Source organism: Agelaius tricolor, unplaced genomic scaffold, assembly GCF_023055355.1.
Source record: "Agelaius tricolor isolate 1412-34295 unplaced genomic scaffold, bAgeTri1.0.p SCAF_24, whole genome shotgun sequence".
NCBI lineage: Eukaryota > Metazoa > Chordata > Aves > Passeriformes > Icteridae > Agelaius > Agelaius tricolor.
In genome coordinates, this window is record NW_027269284.1 from 12,566,113 (window position 1) to 12,578,281 (window position 12,169).

Genomic DNA, 12,169 nt, shown 5'->3' on the forward strand with positions numbered 1-12,169 from the left:
TTGCTACATGAAACAGCCTATGCACATGAGGAAATGAATAATCTCAGGAGAGACAAGACTAGTGCTTTTACACACACAGCAGCTGAACTGTGTTTCAACAGGGAGTGCACATACGTGTGTACATGCAAGAACCAGGGGGAGAAAGCAGGAGGGAGAAGATATCATCTCCTCAAGCCTTCCTGCAGTCAGGCAGTGCATTCTGCAGATGTTGCAGTGCTGGAATCCAGCTAAACTTCCCCCAGCTGCAGAAACCTCTGCCTGGTGGAACTGCTATACAAACAGAAGGGCTGTCTTCTGCTGCTTTCTGACCTCCATGCCTAAAGATGACTTTACTGTAACCAGCACAAGTTTCCAAAGATTATGGAGGATGTTTTCAAAACACCAAAATCCCTGCAAACACTGGAAAACATTACTGGGTGGCACAGTAAACACTGAGCTGGAATAAGTGAAGGGCTTTGCTTCAGGAAAATTCTGTGAGTAAAGGAAAAGTCAGAAGAAAGCAGCCATTCAGAAACTGTATTATTAGGTGCAGACCTATCTTCAGAATATAATGAAAAAAGTAGATGGGTTCCATATCCTGCCCCTCAGTAGAGCAAATGTGAACCTTGTTGGTTCAGAAATGTAAAGGTTTCAAAAAAAATTAGAACTTACTGGATGAACAAGGTACATAAGACCAAATAATTGCACTCAAAAAAAGCATTGAAGATGCTTCTTTGAAACATTTTGTTCAGTCTTTTCATGCTTGAAAAAATTCCTAGCACCAGAAATAATCTAGGGGATAAAACTCAAGACATAAACCCTAAAAAGTATACTACCCAAGGGATGAATACTGTAATTATCTAAAACCTGTTATGGTACTTAATAATGTGTGGCCTACCGGAATCAATAGGACTAACTCAGCAGGCAGACAGCAAAATCTGAACCTTAATTTCTTTTCTTACTTAAATTAAAAGGCTCAATTTCTGTAGGATTTTCAAGGTCCTTGTAATCTTCAGACTTACCCTTGAATTTCTCATTTTCTTCTGCTACTGAGCAAAGTCTTGTTTTCAAATTGGCAGCTTTGTACTGTTACCTCAATGAATGATTGCAGCAACTTGAAGCCTACAATGAAAACAGCAGCAGTTTAGGCTCAAAGAGTAACAAGTAAATGTATCATGTAATTTCCACTGTCATACAGCCCCTCCCCTACTAAAGGTTCCTTTCCACACCCTTTTTCCCACAATTAATGACATATTTTCTTCTTGTTCCCCCTTCTTCCAGGAGTGCTGCTAAGGTTTAAGGTGCGACAATATCACAATGGAAATATTTGCACTCATTTCTCAAAATGATCAAGCTCATATTAAAAATATCTTCACATGCATTTATTCAGCATATGTTTCTATTGTTTTCTGTTCTATTTCCCCTGTTGAAGCTGGTTAAGCTACTGGAAAAATTAGTTGAGCAAGTGGAAAAGGTTGAAAGCATTTCTTTAGAGCTCATCCCCGTATTCAGCTTCGGTATCTGAGTTTTGCTGACTCAGATTTGCTGAATGAGTGGCTAACTTGAAACTTTTCAGCCAGTGATTAGTCACAGGTAAGACTTTTATACAGTTGAGTCAGCTCTCACTCACCAAAAGATTCAGAAAGTTCTGAACATTGACATCTTCTGTTCAGATTAGTCTCAATATCCCTGAGCTAGGCAGCTAAGCCCTCTATGCAACATAGTAAGCATTTTGGACCAGCATCTACAGCTCTACTGCAGATGTCAGCCAGAAGAAAAAAAAAAAGTCTTAAATCTCACCTCAAGGTGTTTCTGAGAACACACAGACCTTTTCTGAGAACACACAGACTAATTTAGAGATTTTTGGGTTTCCTCATGATAGTCAAGAGTGGGATCACTGTGCCCCCATACACGCCAGAACAAAACTGGCCACAACTGACGACCCTAGCTAGGTGGGGAAGGGATAGTGAAGAACTCTGCTCCAATTTCCTAACTCAAAATTTTTATGTCTTGCATAAAGAAGCCTTGGAGAAGGAAGCAAGCCCACGTCTCCCTTTACGCAAGCAAATGCAGGTGTTGTTGGGCAAGAGAATCCCACTGAGACTTGCTTTCTTTCTGGTTCAATAACTGTTGAATTACTCCTGGAGTGGAGGGGATGGTGCTGGTGCTGCAGAGTTGCCCATAGATCTAATCCTCTTGGGGTAGAAGGAGCTGGAGTCTGAGGAGGAGACCATCAAGACCCTGCAGATATTGCTGATGTTTCCCCAGCTCACATAAGTGCTTCTGAGAACTCAGCACAAGGCCCTGAAAATTGACTGAGAGATCATTAGGGAGCCAGCAAAGTGCCTGGTACATGGATTGATGTTTTCTGAGAACTGCTGCAAAGGAAGCAGGTGGTTGCATCTGCCAGCTGCAGTTTTTCCAGATTCTGCTTTGAAGCCAGGATGAATGTTGTTCCAATAATCGAGTATGCAGGCTGCAGAGATATATGACTGGGATGTGTCCTAACTGGAAATGATGGGCTGCTTTGCTTTTGCAGCTACTGGGTCCAATGTCAGCTGGGTTTACAGATAATCTCATCTCTTGCAGGCTCCTCTGAAGTGCAGTGCAGTTAATATTGCACATAAACTGGGATTCTGGTCGCACAGCAAGAGGAATGTGTCCAACTGGCAGAGAGAATAAATACTTCTCCAAACAGGCAGTAATCAGTTAACATTACTCTAAAACAAACATTGAGAAAGCACAGCACTTTAGCAATTAAAGGTCCAAATTTGCAAAATTAATTAGTGTTTCCCACAGCATAGCACTCTACTTATGAACAGCTCTATTGTAAATGTATGATGCTCTAATATGAAAAGAGAGCATTCTTATGTTAATTATCTAATTAACTAATCTGGGCACAATTAGCAGCTGAAACGGCAGAGCATTACACTCTCTTCCTTCTTCCCTTCCGGATTCAAGATTGCCTTTAAATCCGTACTTTGGAGTGGCAGGGGACCCTGGTGACAGGGCTTGCCACCACATTAGCAGAGCTCGGTGCCAGCAGAGGTTCCAGTGAGCAGGCACTGACACAGGAGAGGCTGTAATCTCTGGCACCTAATTTAGGAGGGGTAAAGTCATCTCTTTAATCTCACCCCTATAGCTAGCCAGCCCTCCAGGAAAGCCATCCTTGTCACTTCACTGAGAGTCAGCATGAAATGCTCAAGAATACACTTGTCTGTTTCTCTGTCCATTTGGAAACCCAACACCACTTCACCAGACCCCCCTGAGAGCAGTATTTTCCAAAGGATGGATCAGTGGCTATTTTAGAGCTCTGAAAATAGAGAGTCTCTTTCCTTTCTACTTTGTTGCCAGAGTAGCTATTGACTTCACTGAAGTTTACTGTGGCATGAAGAGAATTAGCAAACTGTGTGCAGATCTCTGACAAAAACTTACCAGAGAGAAGAACATTTCCTGAAAGAGTCTAAATCTGCCTCAGAGCATGGCTTAGACAATGTCTCAAAGTCCTAAATCAGATTACATCACAATGCTCCTAAACCAGGGGCAGAAATGAAAGAAGAATAGTCATTTTAATATTTTCACATTTCTACACCTGCATCACATTGACTTTTTTATGCAAGAATTTGGGTTAGTGTTCAGTAATTAAAAAGGGCAGAAAAAGGAAACATAAGCTGAGACTAACAATTCTATACAGAATTGTACAAAATGTTGATCAATTTAAAATACTTTATCTTTCTTTTGGTGTGTTTTTGTTTTAGAGTTCCATTTGTCTGCTAGTTTAGGATTTTCCATTAAGAAATTTCAGGTAGATCTACTGAAATGCTCTTCCTCTCCCACTCATTCAATGCTGTCTGACAAGGAAAGGAGTGGTAGTCACACACCTGAACCTATGCAGTGCAGGGCTGGTTTTGAAACAGTGCTGGTCTGTTATGTATGATAGAAATAAAAAAAAAAATTATGTAGAAAGAACTGGAGTAGTTACTCTAATCCAATACCTGCAAGATCTGCTGCACTAAATCTGCTTACTCTGGACTTGTCCTCTTGAGTTCTGAGCACCTCCAAGGATGGAGACTCCAGCACTTCTCCAGCCAATCTGCTTCACATTTTCCTGCTCTTCCAGTGAAAAAAAATTCTTAATAGCTAACTGGAATTTCCTGTCTTCCAAGCCCTGTCTGTTGCCTTTTGCCCTTTCACTGTGAATCTCTCATGAGAATCTGGATTCAGCTTCCCAAGAGGTAGCTGCAGGCAGCCAGGAGATCTCCCTTCAGCTGTTCCTTCTCCAGGCTAAAATAAGCCAGCTGCCTCAGCTTCTCCTTCTACCTCGCTCTCTCCAGCCCCCCACCATCCTGGTGCTCCCTCCCTTGGGCTCACTCTGTGTGGTTGATCCTGCTCTTGTGCTGAGAAAGACAGAACTGGACCCAGTGCTCCCCCTGACCTCAGCAGTGCCGTGTCATGGGCAGCGATCAGCCCTGCTGGCTGCTCACTGCACTTCTGCCCAGGCAGCTTCACAGAGATGCTCTGGCCTTGGAAGGTTGCAGCACTTTGCTGGACAGGTTCTGAGAAACCTGAGCTAATACTGGGGTGGGCCTGGCCTTCACAAAGCAGGGGTGTAGCAGGCCAATGGCAGATGTCCCTCCTGCACAAGTTTTTATGCAGGTCTGTGCAGCTCTCCAGTGGGCTGCAGTCACAGGATGCAGTCCCTGCACACAAGAGTCCAAAAAGTAGATCTACAAGGACCAACAAAGACTTTGCTCAACGCCTGAGAATTCCAGACTGATCTCTTCTTCATCCCAGCATAGTTTACAGCATATCCCAAGTGAACAAATCCCACAGGGAGAAAGAATGAGTCATCTCAGCAGCAGCATTGCACTGATGGAACTCCTGACACATGCAGCCAAAAGCTGCCTTGCCCACCCTCAGGTCCAAGAAGAGGCACTTGCATTTGTCCATACTCTGGGTATATGAGCACAGCCTGAGACTATGAACAGCCCATGTGCAATACAGGGGGAGGGGAAAAAAGCTGAACAAGAAAAGAAAATGAAAGAGAGAGGAGATGGTTCCCAGACACCATCACTAGGTCACGTATCCTCTCGCATGTGTTGTGTAAGTCAGGTCTTATTCAAAACTCTCTCTTAGTTCTTATGTTAACTTGTTCACAGAGGGTAATCCTGTGAATTATGTGCTTCTGGCATAACAGCTAACCTAGTAAAAGACTTACAACATTAAATTTACTTGTGAAAGGAAAGGGGACTAATTCTTCCAAGACCTTAAAATATAGTGCTGAGCACCTATTAATAGCTTTTGTCAAAGTGACTCATCATCCTCATCTCTTAAACAATGACTCATGAATTAGCCACACAAATAATTACATCTACTGACCTCTACAAGCAGAAATTTAAAAACAAAAAGCAAACAAGCAAAAAAATCAAAACAGAAAAAAAACAAAACCCAAAAAAAAAGCAACCAAAAAAACCGCAAAAAACCCCCAACTACATATGCCACATAAAAAGCCATATAAAGTTGCATCATATCAATAACTAACTATAATTGACTAATAGGATGACAAAAAGAAGTGCCTACCTTTGCTGTGGGATAAATCAGAATACTTAATATATGTTACCAAATGCCACCACATTTCCATGTGTTTTGTTTGAGCCTTGAGTGATTTGTATAAATCCATAAGAACCCTTCTGAAACTCTCCTGCTGCCTCAGAAGGTACTATGAGACACTCTGGATACCTTTACTATACTATTTCTAAAGCATGGCTTTGGGGCAGTAGAGCCTTTTCTCACAAGCTGCAGTGAGGTGGACACTGACCAGTTCTCCAGTCAAATCAAAGTCAAAACCTCAAATCCCAGCACACAAGCTGGGCTCCAATGCTCATGGTGGCCTCCAAACACTGTTCTGTTTGTGTAAGTTGGTCTGTTCCGTTCTCCCCTGTGTTATAATGGTTCTGCCCTGGTTCTCCCTCCCCTCCCTGTTAATGTCTGTCACTCTAACTTCACCTCAGTTGTCATAATGATCATTGTGTCTTTTTAATCTTCTCCCCAGTTTCCCAAGAGATCAAATGTATCCTTTCCTCAACCCCACCCCAGTGCCCTGCCAGTCACTCCCTGCCACCACCTTTTCCTCTAGAAACTTCTGCCTAGGGCTCAGAGTGATTGGTTTAGGGGCCGGAGCCCCTCCCTCCTGTTGTCACGATTGGTGTTTTCCTGTTGTCAATCCCCTGTACCCCACTCCCCTCTGGATTCCCATTCGCTACTGAATTGGTTCCACCCCTGCCTCCCTCACTCTTTATAAGCTCATGTAACCCCTCTCCTGGTTTCTTTGATTGCTGGTCTTCCCTGGATTTGTAATAAATCAGGCTTCACCCCATTTGGAGAGCACCCTCTCATTCCAGTTGGCCGCAGCCCATAACCGTTCTCGTCCCGCACCAGGCAGCGCCTGCAGCTGTAGCGCTGGGCATTTGCCCGAGGCGCTGGCCTGAGGCCTGGCTATCGGGACAAGTGCCCCCAGCTAGCCGGGATGATTGAGAGTAATTGTCCTTCCTACTCAGAAGAAATTACTGTACCAAGAATTATAGGGAATGCTTTATAACATGTCTTCATTTCAGGAAAACTCTCTTCTCTTTTGAGAAAGAGACAGTCACAAGTGCTTTAGGGGCACAGGCCCCAAATTCAGTCATAGCTACAATAATTTGCCAAACCCAGTTTCCAAGCTAGAGGCGCTAGAATGCAGCTGCATGACCTAGCATGGATTTTACCACTGTACAGAGCCTTTGGAGCTCCACTGAGGACACCACAGAGTCCAGTAAGGCATCTGTCTACTGACAGGAAGCCTGTTTTTTGTCTTAAAACAGCCTTTTCAGAATTTCTTCTTTATCCATGCAATTATGGAAAATATGTAGAAAAACAGCACCCTGTGACTTACATTACAAATTGCTATTAAGCAACAATCTTTGAATTTTGCCATGTGAATGCAAATTTTTATAATCAATCCAGAGGAAAAGTATTTTCATATATACATGAGACACTCATTACCTGCTTATGGATATCCCACTATCTGGAAAAATAAAAAGACACTATGCAGCAGTTAATCAAGCATACAATTTTCTGGTTTATTTCTTGAGTACAAGTCTTGATGATGTTTTTTTGGGAAAGATCTTCATGACATAAGTTGTGAGAGTACTGAAGTTCATCGTCTTTTGGGACCTCTAAGCAAGTGTTTCCAAATTCCATAGGTTAACACATCCATATAATTTGTTACAAACATTACTAGTTTGTGCCAGAAAGTTTGTAACAAGATGCTGGCTGGCTACCAAACCACTAACTCTCTAGGACTGGCTTAGGGACAATTCAGAGTTATTTAATGAAAGAGTGTATGGGCTATGAAAGCCTGTAAGACTCACTTCCCAGCGTGGTTTGCTCTCTCAGTGATCTTGTTTGGCAGCTCCCTGCTAGCCTGGAGCCCCACCCAGGCCAGCTTTGCTGAGCCCAGACTGCCACTGAGCCATGGACTCTCCTTTTTGCCTCAGATGGTCTCAAATTGCATTCAGACTCTCCATTTAGGAATAATAGGCAAATGGTGTGCACAGACATCACCCTTTATATAGGATGGAGTGCTGATGCCCTGCTCTCATTCAGCAGGCAATTATAAAGGCTGTATTTAGTGGTAAGGCTGAACTTTTGGTAATGCTCACGGATACTTCATTTTAGGGTTTGGGTTTTTCTCCTTTTTCTGAGAGGACGTTCCCCTTCCATAGTGTCTTTCATCTGAAAATACTTCCCAGTTTAAACATGTGTTTACAGAATTTTTTTTTCAATATGTTCCTGAGCCATGGGAATAACAGAAGCACTGTGGTGTGATGTGCAAAGCATCATTGCTTTTAAATTGAGGTGGGGAAACAGTGAATATTGCCTTAACCTGGAACTACAAGGGTAATTAATATAACTGGAACATCAGGTTAATTAAAAATACTCTATGACCTAGGAAGATTGTTACTGAGTCCAAGTGATCAGATCCATCTTTTAAGGTTCTTCTTTTAAGAAGTTTTTTGTATAAAAAGTTACTGGTACTTTTCACATTAAAAAAAAAAAAAATTGCAGATCCAAACAAGGTACTTCTGGACTCAAAGGAGATACCTGTGCATGCTGATTCTCCATGTAAGTTAAGGATTTTGGGTTTTTTTGTTGTTGAACTATTATCTCCCAAGTGTTCTTCTTTGATTTAAGATTACAGCTGAGTTAGTTTCAGGATTATTTTACAGCACAGGGCAAAAACTGTGTCAAGGACCCAAAGAAGGCATAGGAGGCTGTTATTGATGAGTTATCATGTAGCCACCATAAAGAGGCTGTGCATTTTGCCTTTTCCTCCTACCTCTGAGTATTGTCTTATCTGGCTTTCCAGAGGTTTCATGGAACATTCAAAACTATTCTCTTAATTTTCCTTTGACATCTGATACACTGCTTATGCCAAAGACTCTACTGAAGTGGAACACCTTTAAGCCTAATGAAGATTTTCTACAAATCTTAAGATTTGAGGCATAAGTCAGGGATGTCATGGACTGAAATGAGCAAAACAACTACCAAGACCTCAAAATTCCTATGATTCAGCATGGTAACCATCAGCAGCCAGAAGGGGAAAAAATACAGCAATCCACATTCAGAGTACTCACCTGCCAATTTGTCTCCCATTAAGTCAAATTTACTGTTGTTATTGCAGTTTAGATACTACTGGAATAACACTGACTTTAAAATACTCTCCAAAGATGTCAATCACTAAGTCTTTTTTGTTTCTATTTCACTAACATTTGTACAACAAAGGAAGTTATCCATGGATTTGTGTTCTGCTTTACTGGTGTTTAAGCCATATGTTGATATTGATAGTTTGGAACCGAAATGAGGCAATAATCAAGACAGAATTTATTGCAGCTCATCTTAAAGTAGCAATTCTCAATCCCTAATGATGCAGGGTGATACCTCTTAGGGAAGGAGAGAAACCTTGTAAGGGCTGCTCCCACCTTTATCCCCATCACTGAATGCTTCCTCCATTCTGACAGTCCTGGGAGGAGAGTGGAGTCTATTTTATGTCAGTAGGAATATGGGGATTAGATAGAGTAGATGGGAGAGGGTTTAAAGGCAATGTCTGCTTGCATGGTGGTGATTATATGTTTGGAATTATTTGATTAGTTTTCCTTCTTATTCCTGGGAAATGGAGAGCTGAAGCATTGCAAACAAGCTGAATTGAACTGCAGAAAAGTTTGCTCTTTCTCTTTGTGGAGTTGCCCATGCCCATCAGCTCAGGCAAGGTCACTTTTAGACCTAATTGTGAGAAGCTGGGTTGTGAGGGAGAGAAGATTTCTGCAGTTAGAAGTAGCAAGAGATGAGGGGGTATCCATGCCTGGGAGAGACACAGGTCCTAAATACAGATATCATAAGCAAGCTTGGCTCAAGGGGTGCTGTAAACTCCCAATAAAAGGCATTTGCAGGATTCAGTATGAAACACAGCCAGCTTTGGTGGAGTTTGTTGTCAGGATAACTGGACAGATAGCAAAGCAAACTGTGTTGGGCTCTGTGGGAGCCAAGGAGCTGCAGACAGGGCCAGAACAAGAGCACCAACATGGGTGAGGAAATCCAGCAGGATGGAGTGCAAAATATGACACCAAATAAGAATGGGCTGGTGGACATCATGTAAAAGGAGGAAAACCCTAACTTGGAAAGTCACAGTGCATGTCTGGCAGTGGCAGAAGGGCTTTCATGGCACCACTTTTCAGGAATGTTCTTTAAACCCTTTGTACTATGCAATGGATATTCATACCCGATTAAAATATTCCTTCCTCATTGCCTTCTTAAAATCCATTGTTTTCCCTAATAGACAGGAAGAGTTTGAAAATGCCTTCTGGTGTATATCCAGAAGTCTTGTGCTTTCTCCAGCTATTTTGATAATGAGGAGACAGCAGTAGGGACAGGCCTGTGCCAGCTACTGCCTCAAGTGATGTGGGGCACTTGAGGATTGTACAAGATTGTACAAGGCTGTGCCAAGGACATTTTTCTTCCCACTTTTTCTGTCCTGATATCTGGTAAATCTGCATCTGAGATAAATAGCAAAAGTACTGCTATAAAAACAATTCTCTGTAGCAGAGTGATACAGAAATGCATGAGTAGAATATCTATTTTTCTTCCTAATTTTTTTCATCTTTATTTCCAAACCAAAATAAATAAAATTTTTAAGATACCATTGAAATTAATGAAGTCTTTCTTATTCAATTCAGCCTCAAAATAGTTAAATATTTATGCAATTCATCATGGCTCTGCAGCCTACCATCACCCAAAGAAAACTTTCCCTTATAGGAGAGGGGAAGTTTATGTAGCTGCAGTCTTGGATTACATTGATTCAGTCCTGAGGCAATACAGATGCCAATTATATGATACACATACCATACATCTTTAAATTCTCTGTAAAACAATCCCTGAGAAATAATTGTTATTATCATTCTAGTCAGGCACTGAAAATACAGCCAGCACTGTTCCTTACCTGTTGATACAAAACCAAACTTTTAGTGTGTCTGGTAAAAGCTTCATTCTTTCTGTGTGTTAGTTATGATACAGCAATCATGGATTGGTCTGTAAAAGGACTCTAATTTCTTTACTAAGAACTTGTCAGCCTCCATGCTTCCATATCCTATCACTTGAAGTGTTAAAGAAACTTCTTATCTTCCTGTTCTTTACATTACAACTTTGCTTGACCTTCTGGGTTTTCACAAATTTTTTAGTAAGTGCCAATTACTCTTATGCAAGGAGCTAAAAAAATAAAAAAAATTTAGTTTCATTGTAAAGAAATAGGATTTTTTTTAAAGTCAAAATAATTCTTATAAAGGCATAAAAATTTGTGTCCTTCAGACTGTAGAGTCTCATCAGTAGAAAACTAACAAAGACAATTTCAGTTGTTTGAGGCTTCTTTTTATAACACGACCAAAGAGGTTTTTCAAACCCTGCTACCCAACTCAAATTGACTTATCCAGTTTTAAAAAGTACCATTTTGCCTCACCTACTAATTGTGTAGACAAAGCTATGTGACATCTCTGCTAACTCACCTTCACATTAATGTCATCCTTGCCACTGTGCTTGCACCAGTCTGTACCTCTGTACCTCTTACCAAGGTGGCATCATAACCTCTCCTACTATGCCCAGAGACTAACCAGTATTTCAGCTTTTCCATCTGATTTAGGTCACAAGAAAATTAATTAAATAACATTCTCATAGACCTGTCTCTAAACATTTAAATCTTTATATAATAATCATGATTGATAGCCTACAAACAACCTCCTGTTAGGAAAAAATAAACGTTAATAGAGCATTAAACCTATGTGAATGAAATTAGCAGACACATAAGGGAAAACAAATGTGTCCAGCCATATTCTCAATGCCCTCCAATCTCAAAGGTCCACTTTGAACCTTGCCAAAACATTACCCTGAAGATCTTACTTATTGTCCTAACCTACAACCCATACCAATAACTGGATGTAAGACAATGTTATTCTAGTGAGAATTTCTCAAACTTCCCTTCCTTGAAGCATACCAACTTTGTTAAAGTAATCTCAGATGTAAACCTCTACAAACCAGGAGCTTGAGCATGCCTGAGGAATAAATGCAGGGCCTGGCAGCACATCTCCACTCTCACCAGCATGGATGCCACCAACACACAGCAAAGGAGGTGCATGGCCGTGGAACCTTCTGTCCTCATTGAAACCACCCTTGTGAAACCAAGTCATCGCTGTTTTCCAGAGCAAACTCAAAAGTAAAACAGTACAGGACAGAAACATTCAGGTACCAGTAGGAGTGCACTTTTCACTCCCCAAAATATCACACCATTGGTCTCTTAATCCTGTTACTCAAGAGAGACATCAACCTTCAGCATGAGCCTGGAAATAAAAATCACTAGTTCTACTGGCTATTTGAGAACCGTGGATTCACTAGAGCCAGAAGGTTTATACTACAGTATAGCTTTCTCCACTGCCTACCACACACTTTATATTGCTTTTTACTATGGACAATGCTGACTCTCTATTCCAGCCCTCAACATTTTTTTTTTGTGATTGCTGAAACAATGTCAGCCTCATTACAAGCAGATGGACTGAGGTTTCATTTCAGCATACTTTTATGCACATGGCTAACTAAAACAGAGGCAAAG

At 41.3% G+C, this 12,169-nt stretch overlaps 1 long non-coding RNA gene across 1 annotated transcript in view; it reads right to left on the reverse strand.

Moving 5' to 3' along the window:
- The window catches only part of LOC139599817 (uncharacterized), a 132,233-nt gene that overhangs the window by 19,915 nt on the left and 100,149 nt on the right, over window positions 1-12,169 (reverse strand). The window contains exon 2 of the long non-coding RNA XR_011682312.1: window positions 1,002-1,101. This is a non-coding gene — a long non-coding RNA (uncharacterized lncRNA). The remainder of the gene's footprint in view (window positions 1-1,001; window positions 1,102-12,169) is intronic.